The 24,780-nt window shown below is 31.8% G+C and overlaps 1 long non-coding RNA gene across 2 annotated transcripts; it reads left to right on the forward strand.

The window, feature by feature from the left end:
- Window positions 1-7,641: 7,641 nt before the first annotated feature.
- Window positions 7,642-23,220, forward strand: LOC105331338 (uncharacterized). 2 transcript variants are annotated; one of them, XR_010710820.1, is made up of 5 exons: window positions 7,642-7,656; window positions 18,032-18,069; window positions 18,543-18,744; window positions 22,052-22,204; window positions 22,322-23,220. It is a non-coding gene; the product is annotated as an uncharacterized lncRNA (long non-coding RNA). The 2 variants fall into 2 exon arrangements; XR_010710821.1 differs by lacking the exon at window positions 7,642-7,656 and adding an exon at window positions 10,517-10,531.
- Window positions 23,221-24,780: the final 1,560 nt, after the last annotated feature.

Consider the following 24,780-nt stretch of genomic DNA (forward strand, 5'->3'; position numbering starts at 1 on the left):
TTGGTTGCTGCTGGATACTTTGCTGTTCTGTTGGATTATTGTCTTCTAAGATTTGATTTGTTTGTTGATTGTCACTCATCTGGTGTTGTTGATTTGATGGTTGTTCTACAGAACTGTGAGATTGTTGATTTTCAAAGTGGATTTCAGGTTCTCTTTGTTGCTGGTTTATGTCTAGTGGATCTTCACTATGACTTTCAAGTTGTTGTTGAGGTAAGATGGTGTCACCTGGTTTTTCTCTGTTTCTAAGGTAGTAGTAGCTGGGTTGACTTTTCATAGGGATGATCCGTGTTCGTCCACCATTTGTCACGAAAAGTTTCGTGCTTAGGGTTGTTGTTGTTAAGGTTAGTTTTCTGTAATTGATAAATGGAGTCGATATACAATGAAGATATTTATTCCACGAAGATCCAGCATAAAGTGACGCGCTGGGATCTTGGGACAAAAATCGACTTAGTCCAGGTGAGGTACATTATAGGTTAATTACTTCTTGTATCAATAAAAATAAGATAGGATTCCCTTGCGAGGGCCTCTTGACAAAAAGATAGTATAGCGTGGGTTCAGACAAAGGGGCTTAATCCGATGACCTGACACTAATTGAGTAGATCAAACATCAAAAGAAATTTCTAATTGAAAAGTGATTTGTTACGTAAAATTTGTTTGACCTTAACTAGATAGATATTTCGCTCGTCGCCATGATAAGTGTGAATATTTACGAAGCAGATTATCAAGTGATAGAAAATATTTCCTTGCGGCAAAATGGGATTTATAGTGACAAAAAGATATTAGTTACTTTTTGTGCATTTTGTTCCAGAAATAGTTTGAAACACAATTACAATATAAAGACACAATATGTAGAAAATAGGAGAATTTTCTATATTAAAATATATCTGATAAGGGGTCAAATGTACCTTATGATAATACACTGTGACTTTCATAACGAGTCAGACATTGTTCGCTGTATCATGACATAATAGATAGCAAGTGTCATCAAATAAAAATTGTAATGTAAAGGATCAATAACTTTTTGTTAGTATAATAATGCAGTAAATGATACATTAAATACAGTCAAAGATATATTAATAGTATTTATTACTAGACAATATTAAAGGGGCATGGTCGCTATTTTAGTCAAAAATTATTTTTCCGATTTTAGTGTTTACAATGCTTGAGAAAAGCATTTTTAATAGGCAACCAAAATTTGAGTGTCATTCATTGAGTTTTTTTTTGCTATGTAAACAAAGTCTTTGTTTACATTTTAAATGTTTCAGTGAAAAATCAAGCTTTTGCCCTAATTGAATGTGTTCAACGTTAGGAACTGCTTATTTATGCCTAAAGTGAACACGAACATAGACAAAGCAGCTTGGATTTATTTTTACTGGTATATTGAGCCGATGTAATCAAAAACAGGGCACGAGCCTTGTTTACATGACAAAGAATTGTGAGCAGGGTATCTTACTTATAGCTCTATGACTGACTCTCAAATTTCATTTAACATCAGAAATGTGTTATCAACCGAATGAAAATAGTAAATTTATTTTCAAACCAAAGTCAAACCAAAGTTATTGTCCTTTCTTTACCTTAAGTTTATTGAAATAAAGCAGACGGCAGGTAGCATAAGTCACATATCTCTTTACAGGTAGATAAAAACCGTGCAGGCACATACGATTTTCATTGCCAACAATGCAAAATCATTCACAATCACTAAAATTATCAAAATTGTAAAATTTCCCAAACAGCTGCTTAAAGTAGAACTGCGTTTAAAACATATGTAGGTAAGCTTTATTTTTGGCGGAGCATTTTAACATTGAAAAATGTATTTTTTTGTACTTCAAAATCACCACAAAATCTAGGAAAACAATTAAGTAACAGTACGTCGATTTACCCAACAGGACCCCAAAAGGACCCAAAAGGATTTTATATATATTTGAATAAAAATGTTGCAATATACAACTTTTTCAGTGCTTATTATTCATTGATTTTTAAAATTCATTACAATTTTTTAGTAACGTATTTAAATATTAATTAAAAAATGAGAACTTAAATTATTAGACGTTGGTATTATAAAAGCAGGTTCTCATTCAGTTATTTTCTCATCAAACAAGTTTCGCAATGCGAAAAAGTGACTAAAGAAACTCTCAATTTTTTCTTCCTGAGGATTACATTTGTTCTCTCTGCCGGTGTGGGGGTGGGCATTGTGATTACCTCATAGGGATCGAGCGACTAAGAAAGGTAGGATACTTAATTAAGGCGTAGTTTATATTCATTTATTTTAATTCTCTATTATTTTTTTTTTATCAAAACACAATTTGTAGACTACCTTTTAAATGGATAACCATATCACACTTTCGAAGTTCATTGTTTGCTAAGCGAATTGGTTATTTCTTAAAAATACAATATGAAAAGTTGTAAATCAATTTGATAAGGATTTTTGTACGTCTAAAATATAAGGAAAACTGGTAGATACATGTACTTTATAGATTGTTCGTAGAACTTTGAAAGATTGAATTTGAATATATTACCATTACTTAAATGTTAATGAAAGCTACAGATATGAAGCATATATTATTTATAACGCATGATGAAATCATGATAATCTTTGTCTCAATTCGAACATGAATTTATAAAAGTCAGCCTATTCTAATTCATAACTGTATACTTAACAATTAAATAGTTCATCAGATATTAAAGAGTTTTCAAATTATCGACACTACATACCCCATACATGTATGTATCAATTATGATATATAGTGAGATACTTTAATGGATACCTCTACACGTGCCATTAATTCTAAAAACAACACCATGATTACTTTGTTGTTTTTTTTAACTATTTAGCTATAAGTGAAATTGCTTCTCCCAATTTTCTCAGTCTTAACACCGCTTTCCACCTGAAATTCACCTTATCATTCAGTTCATTACTTCACTTATTTCACAAAATATATATTAAGCTATGTGAGGTACAGAAAAAATATGCCTATATAACAAATAAGTTGATGCAAGATTGATGAATATGAGCTGTTTTTTTTTTTAGTTTTATTTTGGTAGTAGGTATGTAACTTAAAGTTTAATGATAAATGAGATTTCTCTTTTAAGGAATATAACGCAGTTCAATTTTTGTACAGGAAGACAGTGATTCAATTTTGCTCCAATTAAAGCTTCTTTACGGCTTTCCCCCTAAAAATGGACAGAAATACAATCATATCGTAAGGATGTGGTCATTTCACAGAGGCGTGAATCATTTGTACATCATAAAGTTTTCAATCAAATGCATGTTAGTTCAATGTCTACACAATACGTATTATGTTTTCATTCAATGCATGATAGTTCAATGTCTACATAAGACACGCAAAAGTCTACACTGACATTTCTTCATTTCGGGTACCGAATCTCTGCGATCACAGTTCTATCGGTGTTTAGGTGCATTTTATTCTCATCTTAGTGGTCCATGAATGTCACTAAATGACACAAAGAATCATCCGTATTTCTTTTTCAAGTGTTTGTTGATTGGTTTTCTTTTCTTGTCGAAATTTTTTTCGTCAGGACTGGTGATCTGGGAAACTGTCCCCTTGTCATAATGACGCCGATATACACGTTTTTGGTACCATTGTTAGCAAGAATGTTTACTACTTCGATAACATCCTGAAAAGTCTGTCGTGGACAGGAATTCATACTGATGTCGTTTCCACCTAGACACACAAACAGTTTCTGTGTGAAATTCTATCAATTCACAACCAACCCTCTGACCCATTCTATCCGCTCTCATTCCTCCAACACCATAAAAACGACATTCAATATGCACACCCAAAAAACCATCATAAAATCTACCAAATTTTTTAACGTAGCTATCTCCGAGTAACGCTGTCTTTAACATACTTCTGATTACTGATTAAGATTGAATAATAACGTCCTTTAAATAATGAAATCTTGTACAATTACAACATATTCATATGTCACATTTAATACATTAAGACGAGCCGATCACAGAATGACAGGAAATGTTCTTTCCATTTCAAGGACGGGGTGAAAAATGGAGATTCTGCATATTTTTCACGGAATGAAGGGAAGACCATGGATTTCTTGGACCCAGAACTAAGGAAAAGATATATTTTTAAATCAAATACATTGTTTAATTCTTTTTATTATTCAAAATTTTGATAATTCTAAACTATTTATGAAATGAAAATTAACAAATGTAATTAATTTTTAGCAAGAAAAGGAAAAAGCTCAAAAGTGAAGAGCCTCTTCCTCAGAGGTTGCAGAAGACACTGCATATAATAAACTTCATTTACTGCCTATGTTTTGAATAGTTCAGGTATTAATTCATGGTACGCCTTTTTTAGATGATGTTTAAGCACATATATTCAGCCTCTTGTACACCGAGATGTGCTCCAGAAATGTAGCATCTGTCAACAGAAATCCAACATCTGGATTAAGAACTGGCACAGTTATGAGTAAGGTGTATAAGTAATATTTCAATTGACGTCAATTGACGTGATTAATAGGTCTGGCCTCTACAATGTGCCTTAAGTTTGAATAATAATTTTGTATATTCAACTTTTCTAGTATAATATTGGCCCAATGATGGAAACATTCAACTTTAAACAATTTATTTTCAGGCAACACAAATATAATATCTTGTTCGTCGGACATCCAGTGAAAAAAGGAACGAGCGATTAAGTAATAAAATTATTATTTCTTGCAGCCAAAATTTTTAGGCGGTGCATAAATAAATTTTTGCGGATGGTTATATAATTTTTCCTACCTACTTGTTCCTGAATTATAGATTAAAACTATTTAAAATGCGAAAAATAGAGCGGAAATAAAACAGCGCGAATTTGCTGGATATGGGAAATCAATTATAATATTATGGGTATATCTTGTCAACAAGGTGTCAGTTTACCCAACACTTTGTATCTGTTTTGCTGACACACTCGTACATGTAAGTGAAAATAAGATCTAGTATATACATGTATAACTAAAAGATCAAACTTTGGTTTATAATCTTATTATGTATCAAATTATTTTCTTTGAAGTGAGTCCTAAAAAGTTTGGATATTTCCTTGATGATATAAGGTTTCAATATCTTTTATCTGCTGGAATGAATTTTAAAATAAACTTGAAGAAAAGGCATAATCTTTCTAACTTTATTGACATCCCTGGTTGCCCCCTTTCAAATTAGAAGCATAAATTAAATAACGATGCATATTTCAAATGCATGGTGGGAAAGTAAGTATATTTCTATTTATGAAAATTAACAAGGTACTTTTAAGAGTGTTAGGGATATATTACGAGGGGTTCACGAACTAAACAATATCAAATAAACAAAAGTATACTCAGGCTAATGTACTTAAACCGTGACCTTGTATCATTTATTTATCTTAGACGCCTGCAAAATCGAATGCACCATCTTTTTTTCAAGATCATGTAAAAACTTAAGGACATGGTATTTAGCACTGTGTTCTCCGACTTTCGCACGAACGTGTTTTTCTGCTATGTAGTTCGCCCAGTATTGTATTGATATCCCCAAATTTGCAAAAAAAATCAATATTTGACAAGGTGTTATTAAATTAATAAAGAGACAGAGAAATGATATTCTTCTTAGATTTAAGACATTTTCACTATATGACCATGTACGCCCGACCTATGAGCCTTTAGCCCTCACCCAGGAGCCATGAACTTCACAATTTGGTAAAAGGTTTTACATCATAATCATGCATTTTCTATTTCTCAAATATTTATTGGAATAGACAAAAACATTTCTATGATTTCATATATTTTCACTAAATCACAGGGGCCAAGTCCGTTTTAACATTAATTTCAATGTAACCATAAATAAAGAAAGGGGTCGAACTCTGACCCAGATAAAAAACTACCAGCTCGCTTCAAAAGCCTAAAAATTTATTGCAACACTCGCAATATGCATGTATTTTTCAGAAAAGTAATGTCTAAGGTATACTCATGCCGAGTTTCAAGTTGATGGGTCTTAAAATAGCGGAGATATACGTCATTACTCTCTCGAAGTCGCCAGTTTATTTTTACTACGACATTTACCGGTCCAGGGCTCACGATGGGATTTTGCCTATGACAACAGCAGTATTGCAACAAGTCGAGAAACATTCGTACTAATCTTTTAAAATCTCACATCAAACGCACGCTACTTACATCCTTAAATTCCGATAAAATTCCTTAAATGCTCTCCAAACTGAACTTTTATTCTGCAGCCACATCAACTTCTGATCAGACCGGCCAGTTGATAAAAACATTTGTAAGATAAAATACAGTATCACTAAATTAAATTATAACACTAGGTATGAATATCTCAATTTTAGGACATCCTTTTAATTCATTTAGTTTTTCTCAAATATATATGAAAGATATGATACATTTTTAATATATAACCTATTAATCCCGCCCTGGAGTCTGATCCCCTGACACGGGGTCATGAATTTCACAATTTTTTGAAAAGAGTTTCATGGACATTATAACCGTGCATTAGGTTTTTTCTTTATTACCTTTTTGGATCCGCCCATGAGGCCCCGGGGTGATAAGGTCATATATTTAACAAGTTCGATTTCTCTTTTCCTTGAGATGCTTAAAACCAAAATGGTATTAATGTGCCCTTCAGGTTTTTAAAAGTTGAAAATTAAAAATATTTAACGATCTACGCACGTCAGACGACGGACAAAGACGAATGGTAATTGGACTTCTGAGTGACTAGGGTGATTTGTAACTGATTTCTTCCAGACTATTTTAGCACATAAAACTACAATTGTTTGAAAACTGGGGTTGCCAGAAGGGGCGGCCACGTTTCAGTATTGCTTATGCAATACTCTCAAAATGATTGTCGTAATCAGTTTTACTTGCATAGAATTAAATAGTTGAACTGCCGTCGGGGTCAAACTAGAGAACGGTTACCTTAAACTGGATCTTCCTTTTTGGCCTGTTGTCTCTGCCATATTTGATTTTGTCTAAATATGATCTTCTACCCTGCCTAAGTTTTCGTTTCGTTTCCTTGTTGGCTTCAGAATATTCTTATCAATAACTATATTTTCCAACAGTCTATCTGATTTTGCAGTCATTATTTTCTCTTTGATGTGCCTCCTGTTGTCAATGAGGGTCCAGGTGTTGGCATCAATCCAATGTGTAACTTATTAATATGTCACTCAAATCAAATATAAACAGACAAAAAGAAATAATTGCTAATCTTGTCTTGATAAACCACTGTCATCGAGGGTCTGAAACCATTTACGTGTAAGGCTGCTTTTCACATACATACACATTTTTATATACTCTAATTTCTGACTCCAGATTTTTAATAACAAATTAGAATATTTGACCTAGTTTATATTGGTTTCTTTTCATTTTCTTATCAAAAAATTTATATTCACGCTATTAAATATTGAAAACAACAGACCGCAAGAGCACTTAAATATTGGAGGACGTTTCAGTGACAATTAACGATTTCCTAAAAGCACGGGTTGTTCTGTCGGTGCAAATACAAAATATATAAGGAACACACTGGTGTAGTTTCCAAAAATGCATGACAGCTTTAAATTGCCGAAATAAAATTTCTCGAAATAATTCTCTTATAAAGCCTGTTCTTAATGTGTGTTTTCGGAAAACCAGCAAGAAAACCACAACGTTCAGATCTTTCTAAAGGTAAGCCGATCAAATCAAATTTATATCTATATGCATCTTGTTCAAAATACAAGTACATGTATCTAAATGCAAGCGTGTCTAATAAAAGTAAAAACAAAAGTTCAAATTGAATTTTAGTTTGTTGCGTATATAGGTGCAAAAATGAAATTAAATGATATCTTTTTGCATGTAACAATTTCTTGATTAAAATAATATGTTTTACGGTGCGACCGTTGGGGCGAGCGCAGCAGGTGATCAAAAATGAATTATGATAAATCAATAAAAGTAGTGACGTAAAGTAAATGAATTTGAATGCAAAATAAAATAAATATACATATTTTCCAGTAAATTTTCATTATTCATAAGATTTTTTTATTTATTTATATACCAATATGATTAAAATCAGATCTTTGTAACGCTCCGAAATTCTGATAGTCGCTGAACAAAGTGTAGCGACATCAGAATTTGTCGGAGCGGATCAAAGATCTGATTTTAATCAGATTGTTTATAAACTGGTCGCACGCCAGTATAGAATTTATCTCAGATAAAATGTTGTTGAATAATAAAGATTTTAACATAATGTACATTGCAGTTTATTTCCTCTTTTCTTGCAGCAGACATTTTTCTTAAACTTACAAATAAAAACTGACTTATCACAGATTCCCCCCTCTCCCGTTTAAAAAAAATCAAATTAATGTAATGTATGTATATGTGTAAAAAAAAATTTGTTGATCACATAAGGAAAATGGATCCCCCGGGAGCATGTAATACTGAAATAGTAGTGAAAATAAAGACACTTTTGAGCAGCCAAAGAGCTAAAGGCATACCACGCACTCACCATTCCTCACCCCGATTAGAATTTTCCTTATTTTGAGAATTTTATTTTTCTTTTTGCTTGTGAAGATTTTTTGAATGATGTTGCCACGCCCCATTTAAAAAACGTTCCTGGAAATTACCGTAAATATAGTGAATAAAATAAATGTGAGCATTCATCCATATGAGAGCAAGTTACAGCTGTTTCCTATCTCTGAAGAAATGTCCCGATTCGTTAGCTCTGCAAGATTTTGGTATTTATATTTCAGCAGATTTACAATAACTACTTAGAGTAGTTTCCCCTTATTGTGACGTCAAAGTTCACGTCGGTCAAGTGTAGTCTGTCTCTTTGAAAACACACTAGAAAAAACTACGCGAAAAATACTGTTTTGTTTACTAAAAAAGCATGATGTTCTGGTAATTACACAATTTATCTGTTTCTCAAAAGTTTTACTTTGATTCTCGCGAGATGGTATCCAGTCTAGTGAGATCGGCCGACATTGAGGAATTGCATTGTGAGTCGAAATTTACTGACGCCGAAAAATTCTGTCGGATCAATGTGTATTCCATTGTGACGTCACTCGAAAGGACGATAACTCCGCTAGCTTAAAAGTAATGGAAATTGGCGTTGTGTTATTTACAATGCATGTACATAGTCTTTTATCTTGTTTTCGTGAAAGTGTGAAATGGGAAACCATAATTACAGGGAACTACTGGGACGATTAAAACAAGGCATTACTGGTCCGATTTACTGACGCCAAAAAAATCCGTTGAATGAATGTGCAAAAAGTCCTAATTTTCTATTCACACACGCCTTGCCGGTAGAGCTCGCTGTGCTCGCTATAATTTTTTCATTGTTTCTAATTTTAGTTTTAAAAAAATGCTATAATGATATTTATCTAAAAGCCTCGCGTCAAGCAATATATTGTCACTCTGGTTATTACATTATTAATTAATCAACCCCCGTCAACATTTGTATCTTGCATACTTATATTTCAAACATTGAGTACACGTAAAATGATTTTTAATTGTTTTTTTACTACTTTTAAACTGTGATAAACCTACATGTACATCTTAAACGCTTTTGCTTAACTGTTGAATTGAATTTTGTCTAGATTACTAAGTACTCCCTTAAACTATACAGGGTGATTAGGATGACATCTTTGACTAAATGATGAAAAGAATTTTTAAGAACTTTGCTTTGACCTTAACCTCCGACTACAGAAATTTGCACTTGACATAGAACTTTCATTCAAAGTCTCTACTAACCCTTAACCTACATGCAAAGACGATCTTTTTTGGTTGAACTGAGCAAGACTGGGCGGTCAAGGGAACAGAAAAGTGGGTTTTAAAGAGATCTGGTGTGAACTTAGATTTGACCTAGAAATAGGGTTCAATGTACATGAAACCTAAAGCACTATATGTATGAGCCAGGTATATGTAGTGCTATGGGAAGAGAACATATAGTTCGGACAATGTTGTTTAAACGGTTTGATATGATATCAACTTTAGACCTAGAAACTTGGTTCATAGCCACTGGACACTCTTTACCAATAGCTATCGTATGGATGCAAGCCAGATTTGGCCAAGGGGTAAGAAAATATGCTAAGGACAAATGACGTCGGGCGAACAGACTGATCACTTTCGAACGACAGCAGAGCGAGATCCTAATGATTATGAAAGGTGTCAGGGAAAATACGTGTAGGTGTGTTGTCAATGTTTCTTTACTTTTAGCAAAACTTTTTTTGATCGTATACGGGAATGTACGGTTTGAATCGGAGACAATAGTAGTTTAATGTTAACAATATCATTATGTTCCCTTATGATGTATAAATAAATAGTACGTATACCTTATATTGGGCAACTACGTTCCAAATAGCACCGTATTCAGATCTGAATTTTTTTACTTGTTATTCCTTTTCAGAAAAACAGATCATTAATGAAGTGACGACTGTATCTATCATATTGAATACTACATCTGTCATATTGGACACTGCATTGGTTAATGAACCCCACGTTGATTCTAGTAATGGTTGTCTCGATTGTGCAAAAATAATTAGACCGAAAGAAGCCCCAATCACAAGTAAGGACGTTTATAAGGTGTTAAAATCATTATATACTTTGTTATGATCATGAAATCATCGTAGTTTGATTTCATCGCTCTTTAATGTTTTTTTTTTTCAATCGAACCATCAGGAGCCAGCATCGGTATGGCCTTTTTGTGTAAATTTTGTCGACAATATTTGGATCCAGTCCAAAAAGAGAAATGCAGTCTGAAGTATTGCGGATTGGAATAGATAGTTACAATTTGTATGAATACGACTGGGTGTTATTTCAATAGTTTCTTCTTATTTGATATTTAGTTTGTATTGTACTATTGAAAGTTGTTTTTGAAGGGGTGACAAAGAACTTTATATTGTGTTTTATTGTCTAGGAAATGTATAAATTCAATCAATCTTAGATTTATACCTATACATATTAATGTACATTTACAATGTAAGTTAAAAATATTGATTTATACAGGTCTGACGATAACTATTTGATCGTTGTATTAGATCTTGTTGCATAACAAAATATTGTATTCTTTAATCACGCGAATATATTTCGGGACGAGATTACTGTTTATATTAATACAGAGAGTCTAGACATCTTACCTTGACAAACATCATTATTTTACCGAAACACAATGATAAATCATGCTACAAAATAATATGGTTGTTACACTTTTGCAGATCTTGCCCTCTTCAAGCTGTTTACCACAACTTTTTTGTAGGCTATAAAGATCACAGTAAAACGAAGAAAAAGTAAAAATAGAAGAAAAATGTTGTAACTGGATGTGGAGTTTATTGCATAAACAATGTTCCCTCGCTCATATTGTCAATCAAATTAGTTACGCTGAAAAAAATATTCACCTAATTATTACATGTACATTAGTCTGCAAACATTTAACAACTCAATAACGGCCCACCTTTTAATAAAAAACAAAGAAATCGGCGGTGACACTGGTATGGAAATCCATAACAGTTAAAAATAATTAAGTTTGTTTAAAAGGTTTAATTTGGCACAAGTTGTCAAGTGCAAGAACAGGATTATTAAAATGTCTTAATTCCTAATTTTAAATTACTCTGTATTTGCTAGGTAAAATCAAATTATTTAAAACGCTACATGAATATAAGAATGGTACAAAAGTTAAGACAAATGATAATAGAAGATAGAAGACAACTGTACTACATTGTATAAAAATATTTGCAAAACTATCAAAGTTTTTTTTTTACACCATGTTTAAAGAAAAATAAACTACACGCCATTTAAGTTTCCAATCTTAGATAACGCGGTAGTTTACAGGAAAGTGTAACTTAAATTGTTATTTTTTTTTTTTTGCTTTAAAGTTCTTGATGGCCGTGGCTATTTTCATACTGAAATGATCTCTTTAAAATAGGTTTGGCACAGTTACCCATTTGAGGAATGATTACGCTAAACGGTAATATTCGTCTTTACAGAAACAAGAAAAAAAAACTCCCGTACATGCGGAATTTTCTGATGTATGTCAAAAAAAATAAATAAAAAAAATTCCACGAAAATGAAAAATGAGAAATGCAATGTGATGCAGAAGTACTTTATACAACTGACCTTTATGGCCAAAAACTTTAGTCCTCCACTGCAGCAAACGAATATTAGACGATTTTGAACTCGTAGAAATCATAAGTGTTCTTGCATTGATCGTGAATTTTTTCTATTTACAGTTTGCTATTTCTGCCGAAAACCCCTAAAACTCCAGAGTTGTTCTGTGAGTTGACACAATTGACCATGCAGAACGTTTTGTTTATTTTTGATTAGATTTTTTGATCTCGGAAAGACCATGAAAATTACAGAAGCTTATACCAGCCATAATTTTAATACATATCGTAAAATATCATTTTAAACGGTTAAAGGGACTTGGACACGATTTGAAATCAAAATTTTATTTTTATTTTTCAGATATAAAAAAGTTTTTAAATGACTTGCAAATTTTGAATGATTGACCAAAATTTGAATGTTATAATTTAAGTTATAAGAGAGATACAGAGGTAAGAATCCATTGTTATGTAAACAAAGCTCGAGTCTTATATTTGTTTACAAATAATGTACAGTATGGAATTACAATTTCTTTGACAAAATAAGTCGTAAGAAACAATGCAACCTTGTTCAATGTGTTTAATAAATATATTATCCATAGAAGAAAGCAATATTTGATTAAACTTTTACCGATAAAACACATTTGTTATCAGTAACAAGGCTCGAGCTTTGTTTACAAAACAAAGAAATTCAAACTCTGTATCTTGCTTTCAACTCGATATGTGACTTTTAAATTTTGATAAAGCATTAAAAATACCCATATAAACCAATAAAATTTAAAATTTTGAGCTCAAATGGTGTCCAAGTCCCTTTAAGATGGCTCACTACACCTTGAAATATTTTCTCAAATCAGCAGAAAAATACTTAATTATGATAGATACCATAAAGGATAAGAAGATATTTATGACACAATGATCAGAAGAAATGATTGTTTCATATTTCAATAAATGAACAAAACATTGAACGAATAGTTATATGTACAACTTAAGGTGGATCCCTACTCAGACGCGTCATCAATTTAGCAGATATAATAAGCTTTAAAATCGAAAACGATATTTGTTCGGATTTACCGTTATTGTCCTAATTTTTAATGTTTAATTGATAATTCTGAATTTGATAGAAGCAGTCAAGTGTAAATAATGTCTACAAGTATATAAATGTTTTGATCTTATTGAGTCCAATAGTTGGAAATCGTGAATTTTTGTACTGAGATTTTAGTACGTTTGCCGGTTTGTGTTAATATATGCAGAGGAAAGGTACTGTTTATCCAAAAAAAATTATTTGTACTCAATACATGTAGTTTTGAATGAAGACTTTTAGGGTTTATCAAAACAAAGAAATAAAATGCTGTTTTCTGATGTATTTTTAAATTGTGTTCGTGACACTTTTTTAAGTTGCATTTGATAAGAGGGTATATGTGTTCCAAAGGTCGTAGAAAAAAAAGGAGCACGTGAAGTCCTATATTTTTTGCGTTTTAGTTGCAATAGACATAAATCTAATATTCTAAAGTTTAAAAAATGGTGTTTAACCATAAAATTTTAAGATAAGTTAAAAAATGTGAAATTAAGTAAAAATTTTGAAATAGCATTTTTGTAACATTTCATTAACAATTCAATTTTAATCAATCAAATAATGATTATCACACTTGTAATTACTTTCTTACATTATTAATGATTAAATAAAACATTTGAATCTTTGTTTTGCTTTAATATTTTTTTAATATGAGCCAAATAATGATTTTGGTTGAAATCATGTGATCGAAGAAGGAGGTATGCATCTTCTGGAGACTCTAGTGATAAAAATAAATATTTAAGGCATGTATTTTTGTGGCTTTTTTTTATAGCGTAAGGTATTATTCTACTTGATTAATGAAAAAAAACCCCTTTTTTAATCATAAAAATTCTGAGTAGGGACCTACCTTAACAACTATATTGTTATCAATAGAGGCTACCGTAAGTTTGCTGGATATATCTGGATAGATTAACATGTAGTTTGTGACTGGATTGCTCTGAAACGCAACTGTGAATGTAAACGTTTGAAGTAAACACATAGTAAGTGGGTCATTGTTGTTAATAAAATGTAAAATATTCTTGCGCCTATTGTTAACTTTTTGTTATAGAAATGTTTTTATTACTGAAAAGGGGAATAGTTACCGTTTAGCGTAATCATCCTCAATAGGGAAACTGTGCTTAACCTGTTAAAAGGAGAGCCTTATATAAAAATATAAGACATTGCTCTAATTTAAAAGGTATATGGATTTTTCTTACCTAAATGGTTGTTTAGAGCTTAAAAAAACATCATGTCGAAAAATGTAAGAAAGATCTGATGGCTAAGTTGTTGAAATTAGTTAATCTGTTTGAATTTTATACCAACGATTCCTGATGTCATTATAATAAGTGAAAAATGTACATGTATAAAAGGATTGTTTGTATTAAATTATATAAATACCAAGTGAAATTCAAAACGTCTTTTGAATGTGTGATGTAGGTGTAAAGACAGATAGTTTAGGTACACAAGTAAACTTTCGTTTCGTTTTCAACAGCTAACGTTACATGTAATTAATGTGTTATTTATAAAAATTGTATTTATAACATGGTTTGGTTATTTAAGTTCTAAATTCAAACAGTTATGACAATATTTCAATTTCTGATCATTTCCAAAAACTGTGTAAAATTATATCAATATTGAAATTTAAACTGTTAAATTATTGACCCACTGGTTATCATTGACCCCAAAGCAAGAAAATTTCACGCGGTTTGCTAATATTTGCCACAGAAAACCAGCTTTTTGTAAACTTAAATCTATATTCTACAATATTTAATAAATGTCATTTCTCACAAGTAAATCATGGCGTTTCAGTGCAAATTGTACAATTCGTACTCACGATTACTCAAAATTGATTCATTATTGAATCAACGTGCAAATGCGCTATCTTAGTCAATATGCACTAAAAACTAACACGAAGAGCAACTGTGTAAAGAACACTGTGCCAGATAATTATGCCAGGCCAAAAATGCCAAAAATGGCACTGGCATAATTATCCGGCACAGTGTTAAAGGCAAAATAACTCTTGCAACATTATGTATATTTGAGTTATCTATCCTTAAGCAAGACCAGTGTAACAAAGATTGAAAAAATATTTTTTTTTTCCGAAGAAAGAAAATATGCATAGATTTTACTACTATCTGTAACTCATATATTCTTACAGGTAATTTTAAAAATTTAATAAATTTGAAAATAACATGGAATAGCTTAAAGCGATTTTATCCTCTAAATATCAAGCTATGCAGATAGTTTATTATTCAAATTTTGAAGAATATGATAAGAAAGAAATTAAGAAAAATGGACACAGTATGATTATACAACAATGAACAAAAATATCATGGTTCAACATATTAACATTGTATCACATTAATGTGTAAAGTGTTAATTCCCGCGCTTGCGCGGGATTTCATCTAGTACATCTCTTAAAACGTAAGCTATTTGACAATTTATGAAATAGAGTTTAGAACTTTCTTCAAAAAACTCTTGATTCATGATTTCCCTGTTCTAAAAGGATTTTTATTTGGCATAGAATTTCGATGAATGTCCCTTCTAATTAAATCACGAGTCGATTAAGAATCGATCTCGTATTATAGTTTATTAATCAACTTACTTTTGGGAGTTGATTTTAATCAACTCTCCTATGCAGTTACTCAGACAAACCGAAAGTGAAACAGTGTTTGGACCTCATCACAAATCAGTGCTGCTGACAAGACTTAGTTCTTGAAAATAATTGATAAATCCGATGTAATGTATGCTAAAGCATTGTTTTTCAGGAAACTTATTTATAAACACCTTGAAAATTGTCAGATTTTAAATGGTACGAACAATTTAAATATTTTTTGTAGTCGTATATATTCCTACGCCAGAGTTCAATATAGTCTCGTTCAACTCGACGCTCGGCTGTCTCCGTAAATCCTTGTCGGAGATTTACGGTGTCAGCCGGGCGTTTGGTTGAACGAGACTAGAGTTCAATATTGCTTGGATCCATACAATTTTCGAGAAATGTTTCTATTACTGATACATAGTTTGATTGAATTAATTTCATCTTTAAATATTATTTAACATGATTTGTGCTGAGGTCTCGACATTCTTGTCGAAAAAGTACAAAAATTCAATTATAAAAATGTGCGTAATTCAAATTAGAAACTACATGTACTTGTCATGCAAAATAACACATCATTGATTTTAAAATAAATAAACATCGACAAAATCAACTCCCGTCACTTCTTCAGTACTTTGATTAAAACTTCATTTGTGAGAGCTCGGCGAGAAACCAATAGTCCGTACACGCGCATGACGGAAAAGGTTGTTTCTGCGAGGGTAGCTGTTGCATCATTGAGTTCCGCGTCTCCTTAAATGCAACCTTTAGCAAACCCGCCAACTGGACAAACGTTGCATATCCAATATGATCGACAGCCAGTCATGTCGGTGCAGGATGGCTTAAATAAGAGAGACAACATCAAATAACCCCATGAATGTACAAGTAATTGATTGGCCTCATACTGGACAAGCAGTTGACCAATTTCACATCTAGCATTATGGATCAATATTCCTGTCAAATTCTTACAAAGTACATATATTACCAATCTTTGTTGACCGAGTCAACCAGTTTGTTGAAGCAAGCATACCAACCAACTAACATTGCATACACGAAAGCGAGTTGAGTTCGCAGCCTATCCAGCCCCCTTCAGTTGATAATGTTTTAGCTAATTAATATAAAAAATTCCAATTCAAATATACATGTATGAGATCCCTATTTAACATCGAAAAAAACATATAAATCATTAGCATGAAGATAATGAATATATGATCGAATGCATGAAGATGACGAATAGATAAATGGACAAAGAATACAATTTATCTTTCTGATGGAATAGCCTATTGTTTTTGACTTGTTTTGTCCTATACCTGCAGTTAAAACCCCATCCCCAAAAATTGATAAAAAGAAAACATTTAGTCAATTCTTATAGGAAAAATTAGATGTAAAACGTCCCGAAAACACAATTTTCTATCTTCAGTTGCTAGTTTGTCATAATTTTTAATGCATAATTATAATGATCATCTATTAGGACTTAAAACATACAAATTTACCATTAAGACCATTCTGTATGTTCATAACGCTATGATGCACAATAACACGATGTGCTCTATAGAGACTGTTCTTTTTTAAATCGTCTTTTTTTTTTACTGTTTTGACGTGTAATTTTGTGAAAACTTCATTTATTTTAGTGCCTCTGTAATAGAGTGCTGACTAAATTAGTTGACTTTTTAAATATTCAATTTAAAAATTAAACTGACAACTGCTACAGAATAAATAAATGAGTTTAAAATTAATTTCTGACAGATTAACGGCAGGTCTTTGTACAAAGTTTGTGTTGAATACTAATTACGAAATGACAAGGAAAAGACACACAAATCAAATTAATAAACGTGTGTGTTTGAGTCGGAGTCAGGCATGCAAAACGCGCTGGCAATATAGTGTAAGGTTTATTTTCCTACCACAAGCATTTCATATTTAATTCTTACTAATTTTCTTAATAATCCAATTTGATGGAGCTGACATAACGATTAATATTATTTCAACAGAAATCAGACGAAATATGTATGCGAGATATGAAAAAAAGTTGTGTTCATGGAAATTTCAAATTATATCAATGCGCCTTATAATAAAGGCCATGACAATGTTCTTTTCAAGTACAGAAAATCTAACTTTAAATGCTTTTACTAGTCACAAATAGAACAAATAAATAAATTTTGCAATGTTTTACGATTTTGTATTTCCTTTTTTGAGCTGAAATTATTATTTCATCTTTTAATGTATGATTTTTTTAGGAGAAATAAGCACGTGTTTGTACGATGCGCATATGAGAGATTTGAGAGTGATGTGAACATGATGTAAATTTGCATCTCTCTCTTTTTTTAGACAATGAGTCCACAAAGATACATGCACATCATATTAACGTAAGTGACGTATAATTTGCCATTCATATCCTTTTCCCTCAAGAATATATTTCAGACCTTTGGACATATTTGTGTTTGCCATATACAACGAATATATACATGAAAGTGAATCAAGAGTTAATAAATACATGTAACAGAATTATAATACGTCACTCAAATCTATGGTCACAAATAAACAACTAGGAATAAACCCTTGTCTTGATAAACAAGCGAAAGGTGGGGTCTGAAACCATTTACGTGTAAGGTTGTTACAACACATTTATATTCATATTTATGTATGTTAATTTTTAACTCCGTATTAAGTCATGACTTTTTTTTTTATCCAATTGGGATATCTGACCTATTTTTTAAAAACTCGTTTCTTATGATTTTCTTACGAAAATATATATTCATGTTATTAAACATTCAATACACCAGACCGGAAAAGCACTAAAATATAAGAGGAAGTTTCAGTGACAATTGTTTCCTTACAGCACGGTTTGTTCTGTCGGTGCAGATACAAGGTATATAAGGAAGAACCTGTTGTAGTTTCGACATAATGCATGACAGCTTTAGTGGCACTGTAGTAAATCGCCGAAATGAAATTTTACGAAATTCTTTTTGTAATAAGCCTGTTGTTGATGATCGTCATCGGAAAACCAGCACAAAAACCACGACGTTTAAAACTTTCTACAGGTAAGACGATATAATCAAAGTTATATATGCAACTTGTTGTAAATATTTAAAGGCAAACTTGATAAAAGTAAACACATAAAAACAACAGTTCAATCTGAATTTAGTTTGTTGTGTTTTAAGGAACAAAAATGAGATAAGATTATATCTTTTTGCAGGTTACCTCCGTTTCTTTTTTGAAATATACTGCATATATATATCTAGATGTATATATATTTATTCCCGTTGGGCAATAAATCGTCATTTAGGTGTTTACATTATAAATAGAGCCGTCAACCCCTGTCAAAATTTGAATCCTGATTCCTGTTAAAGTGGTATCAACGCGTGGGGGAAAATCTATACTAGTTACGCGATAAGACTAAAACCGCGACGTACGGTAAAAATTTTAAAACTTTAGTGGGGCAAATCCGCGTATTTACATATCATAACCACTAGTTTTCTTTGACTATAAAAAACGCGTACTTACATGTATGCATCCGCGTAAATAAGCATTTTTACAGTATTTTCTCCAACAATAAATCAACGTAAAGGATTTTCAATTGTTCTTCACATTTTTTTTATGCAGGCACCGTTCCCGCCCATGGTTTGCCAATCAATCGCGGTTATTATTGGTACGCATGCGCTAGGCCATCGTGCTTACTATGAGTGTTAATTAATATTTTACTGGCTAATGTGACATTTATGTTTACCAGTGCTGGCTATGTATGATCATTATATTCTACACATAAAATTTAATCTCCACCACAATGTGTACACATGACTGTACTTCCAGACTCCTATCATTTACCAGCTGTCTGTTTACCTTAAAACTGTGGTTTAAACACATTAACATTTTATTTTCATATGACATTCCTTGCTCATGCGTGGATCTAGAAGGGGAGACCCGGAGAAGGAGTCCGGACCCCCCCCCCCCCCCCCCTGGAAAATTCAATATTAATTTTTCACAGTAAAGGTGAAGAGGGGGTTCGGATTCTATCACAGTCTATCCCCCTGAAACATTAAAATACTATTAACTTCATATAGTAAAATTACTAAAAATTTTGCCCTGGAATCTCCCTCTTTTTGACAGATACAATTATCCCTCGAAGAGGCGGTAGTATCGCTCCTTTGCCTTCACGACTTCGTATCTTCGCCTCCGCACCTTAGCCATCGCATCTTCACACTTTCGCTTTCGAACTTTACACTTTTGCATATCTTTCCTCTAGGCAAAAGTGAGAAGGTCGAAGTGGCCCCATCGGAGCACCATAGAATTCATTTTGAATTTATAACTTAATAAAACACAAACATTGTACTAATCTTATAATCAAACTTGTTTTCTTTTTCAACAAACAAAAGAATAAGACAGTTTTAAACATAGTCTACCTAAAAGTTATGGCTATTATGTTTCCGTACGGTTCAGTATTCAAATACACTACCCACTTTTATGCAAAATCAAATAAACTATAAGTAACACTGTAATGTTAAACGCATCCATTTTTTAACACCATGATTATGTACATTTATCATAAAAAATACTCGGACATCGGCTAACTTGCAGAACCTACGCCGTGGGAAAAAAGAACGCCATACAACGGCAAATGACGAAAGGTTGCAAAGTCATACCAACATAAGGAAAAATGTAAAGATATTTTGCTTTTAAGATAAAATGAACTTGTTTAATTGCTTTATGAATCAATTGTTGATTTCTATTTTATTGTACTAAATCAAAAATATTTTGACATTTTGAAAATTTATTCCAATATCCGTTATCTACCGAGAACATTGAATTTCCGGAAAATCTAGGGCCTCAGTACATCCAATATTCTTAATAAATATCAGTCGGTGTGACGTTAAACAACAGAAGCAGTGATGGATATCGAAAAAAAGTATTTCCCAATCAATTTTATAAATTGCTTAAAGAAGTTACGAAGTCAAACTATGTAAATATTGAAATGTTTAACAAATAACTTTACCCTAGTCACAATAAAATTTACCATAATTGCAAAGAATCGCTTCCTAAACTTTACCCATGTTTGGAGCAAATCTTTAGCACGCATTATCTTTATAAATGCGTGCAGTTTAAGGTAATGGTCCATACCCCACTAGATAAATAAAATGCGTACATAATTTTTTCATATTTTTTCAAACGTGTATCTGAGGATATGTTCTTATCAAATGATACCCTGTTGGCTGGTCCATCGGTATTATAAAAGCTAGGGTCGTTGCTAAAAATAGAACCGATTGACGCTTTTCTCATACATAAAGATTATAAGCCTAAGCCTGAAATTTGACTTTCACAAAATCATTTTTTGACTCATATCCTTTGTAAAATAAAGGAATTATTATTTCAAAAGTTAAACAAAAATTTTTATGTTGGACTTGCTAATTTATAAAAAAAAATAGATAAATCTGCATAGTATTTACAAATTAGATAAAATGAATAAATTTTCAAAGAGAATATAAGCTCTTATAATTTTATTTACATACAAAATTATCTTAAATTTTGATATTATTTACACCTTAACGCACTTAATCAATTGGAAATAAAATTACCCAAGGGACCGGCCTTTTCAGGATCACAATTGGCATATATTTGGTAAAATCAGTAAAATATATATTTTGAAAAAAGGTCCGTAAAAATAAAACTGTGCATATGTTTATTATTTCATTACTCTAAAAAATATGTTTTGATTTTCGTTAAATAGAAAACATGATTTAAACAAACTGTTGATTAATCTTTATTATTTAAATCGCAAAAGATGGTAATGTGTACATAATCGACACAACCCAGTCATGTTATTTCGCTGATTAATACCCCGGTAGGCCTAATTGATTGCAGTGTTCAGGATTTTTGATATATTTGTTTTGAATCAATTTCTATGTCAGCTTGATTTCTTTGTTTTGAAATTCACCTTTTAACGTTAGGTCTCAATTAGTCGGGCACGGATAAGACGTAATAACGCGTGAATTACGTCAGACATTGTTTTGTGTAGTATGGATAATTACCTTAGATATTGTAAACTGACACCGCCAAACATATACTGCGCAACAGTTTTTAGAATCAACCATGGAAAAGGTGAATACTTATAAATGCGAAAAATCTGAAGCGTGCTTCCCTTTTGCCATCTTGGACTAGGGTAAAGTGCGTTACCCGAGTAAATGTTTCTATACTTGAATAGGACACAGTAGCAATGGAAACTATATAATATTGGCCCTTTAATGATTAATCAAGAAATAGAAAGTTTTTACAACATACTGAGCGAATTCTTTCCTAATATAATAATATATTTTCATTTTATATTATTTTTATGTTTTGAAATTTGATTTTTAGATAAACCGATCACTACTGAAGCGACAACTATATCTGTCATATTGAATACTACATCTGTTATATTGGACATTACACCGGCTAATAAATCTCCTGTTGATTCAAATAATGATTGTCTAGATTGTGTAAAAGATATTGAACTGGTCCCGATCACAGGTAAGAGCGTTGTTTAATAGTTGTTTCAAATAATATTCGTTGTAAACTTTATTATGATCTCAAAAAATGATTGTAAATTGAGTGCGCAGATTTTCATATGATAATTTTGTTTTAAAGAAAAACCAACAATCGTCATCGGTGATGTCTTGTGTGCGTTTTGTCAACAATATTTGGATCCAGTCGAAAAAGAGGAATGCATCAAGAAAAACTGTGCAGTGGGATAGACTATCATAATTTTGTATAGACCTGACTATGTGTTATTCCAATAGTTTCCTCCATTTTGGTATTTAGTTTATATCAATTTAGCAGGTCGAGACCAATAGATTTTGTGACGTCGGCATAAATTTGCATATAAAATTAGCTATCTGTTTACTTTGATTTACAAACCAATCGAGTGAATGAGTTGCAAGGCATTGTGGGTTACTACAAGTTTCACTGTATACAAAGCGTATTGAAAATATCTATACCATTTTGAATTGTTCTTTGGATACTCATTTTCAATTATTTTTTAAAATTAATGAAATAAATTTGGAAAATCATGTCTAAGCTCACATTTGAAAAATATTGCCTATAAGGCCTTATATGCCCCATTGTCAAAGTTCAAAAGAGAGGTACGTCCTATTATATTAGAAGCAGTGCGTACGTTTTTCACGTGATAACCCAGGTTTGGGACAACATTTATTTAGTAGAATTTTGAAATTTTCTTCAGGGACACTCATCGGAATGCTTAGTGTACAAAATACTACATTATTCATAACTTTTACTTCTGTATTTGTATATTTGTGCATTTCTACTATCGTGGCTAATTACGCATCTTAAAAATGTACAATTACCTGCATTTATAAATGGTGTACAATAATTAAGTCACCAATAAACAACTATGCAGTGTTTCCTTATCAAAATTTGCTTGTACTTGTATGCGTATGTATGCCAGTTTTTTGCTACTGATCGATTTTTGAAGTAACAATTGATTAATTGATAAATTAAAACAGCAGTAATTTTCAATGTGAGCATGGTCTACGGTACGTAATTTTTCCTTTTTTACCTTCTAAACTAGAAATCAAGAATTTCTTGAAATCTAGAATTTTCCGGCAAGCAACTAAATATTGTGTATAAAACAGACACAACCCACGTGTATGTGTTGAAAAGTAAACACGTTGTAGACCGTCACGCTTTGCGACTCATTCAATGGATTGGAGAAGATGTTTGACGTATATACGTAAATAGTGTCACATGCTAAATAATGCTATCCATATGAGATAGTGTACCCGACCTGTTTAGTACTATTAAAGGGGCATGGTCACGATTCGAACAAAAATATTTTTCAGATTTTAACGTTTACAATGCTCCAGTAAGGCATTTTAAATAGGCAAACAAATTTTGAGTGTCATTTGTTGAGTTAAAAGCGAGTTACAAAGCTTAAAATTCTTTGCTATATGAGTAAGAATTCCAGGGTAAGACCTAAAATAAATGTGTTGAACGTTAGGAACTGTTTTTTTTATACCTAAAATGATTAAGAAGATATACAAACCAGCCTGAAAAAGATTTTTACAGGTATATTAAACCTGTGTATACAAGAACAGGGCACGACCCTTGTTTACCTGACGGACGCCGGACAAAGAGTGATCAGAAAAGCTCACTTGAGCTTTCAGCTCAGGTGAGCTAAAACAGAATAGTAGAATTTGACCAAAATCGTGACCATGCCCCTTTAATACTTGTTAATCGGTCTTATATTGGAAGAGGCGACAAAAACATAATCGTGTTTTATTGTAAACAATTATATAATAAATCAAGAGGAGATAAATATCGATTTGTTACATTGTACACAATCAATGGAAGTTAAATTATTGATTCATTTAGGTCTGATGATAATTATATGACCGCTGCATAAGATCTAGATGCATAGAAATATATTGCTTTTTTTAATGCATGGACAGTTCATTTCAACTAACGCGAATATACATGTATCTCGAGACGAAATTACCTTTTATATTAATACAGAAAATTTAGACAGCTTACCTTGACAAACATTTTTTTTTTACCGAGAAACAATGATAGATCATGTTACAAAAATGTTTGTTACATCCTTGCAGATCGTGCCCTCGTCGAGCTGTTTACAACCTTAAAGTTTGAATTACAAAGTTGCAACATACGCATTTTGAAGCCCTTTATACCACAATTTCAAAGGTGATCGCAATAACACGAAGAAAAAGTTAAAACAGAGGTTAAATGTTAGTATTTGATATAGGATTCATTGCATAAACTAAATAACATTTAGTTTGCAAATATAACTCAATAATGACTAACATTTTATCCAAAGAATGGGTTGTAACATTGATAATGGAAATACTAGTAAGTTTAAAGTAATTAATTTTGTTTATTCAAACAATAAAATGCCTTCTTTGGTAAACATGCACGATATGTAATTTTTTTTCGGCAATGATCGTTACCTTTATAACCCGTATGAATCATCAAAGAAAGCATTTCATTCTTTAATTTTATTTATTTCTTTTAAGAAATAAGTGAATTGATTGTAAAAAGTAAGTTAACTTAACTAATTATTGTTTACGTACATT

Source organism: Magallana gigas, chromosome 2, assembly GCF_963853765.1.
Source record: "Magallana gigas chromosome 2, xbMagGiga1.1, whole genome shotgun sequence".
Classification (NCBI taxonomy): Eukaryota; Metazoa; Mollusca; class Bivalvia; order Ostreida; family Ostreidae; genus Magallana; species Magallana gigas.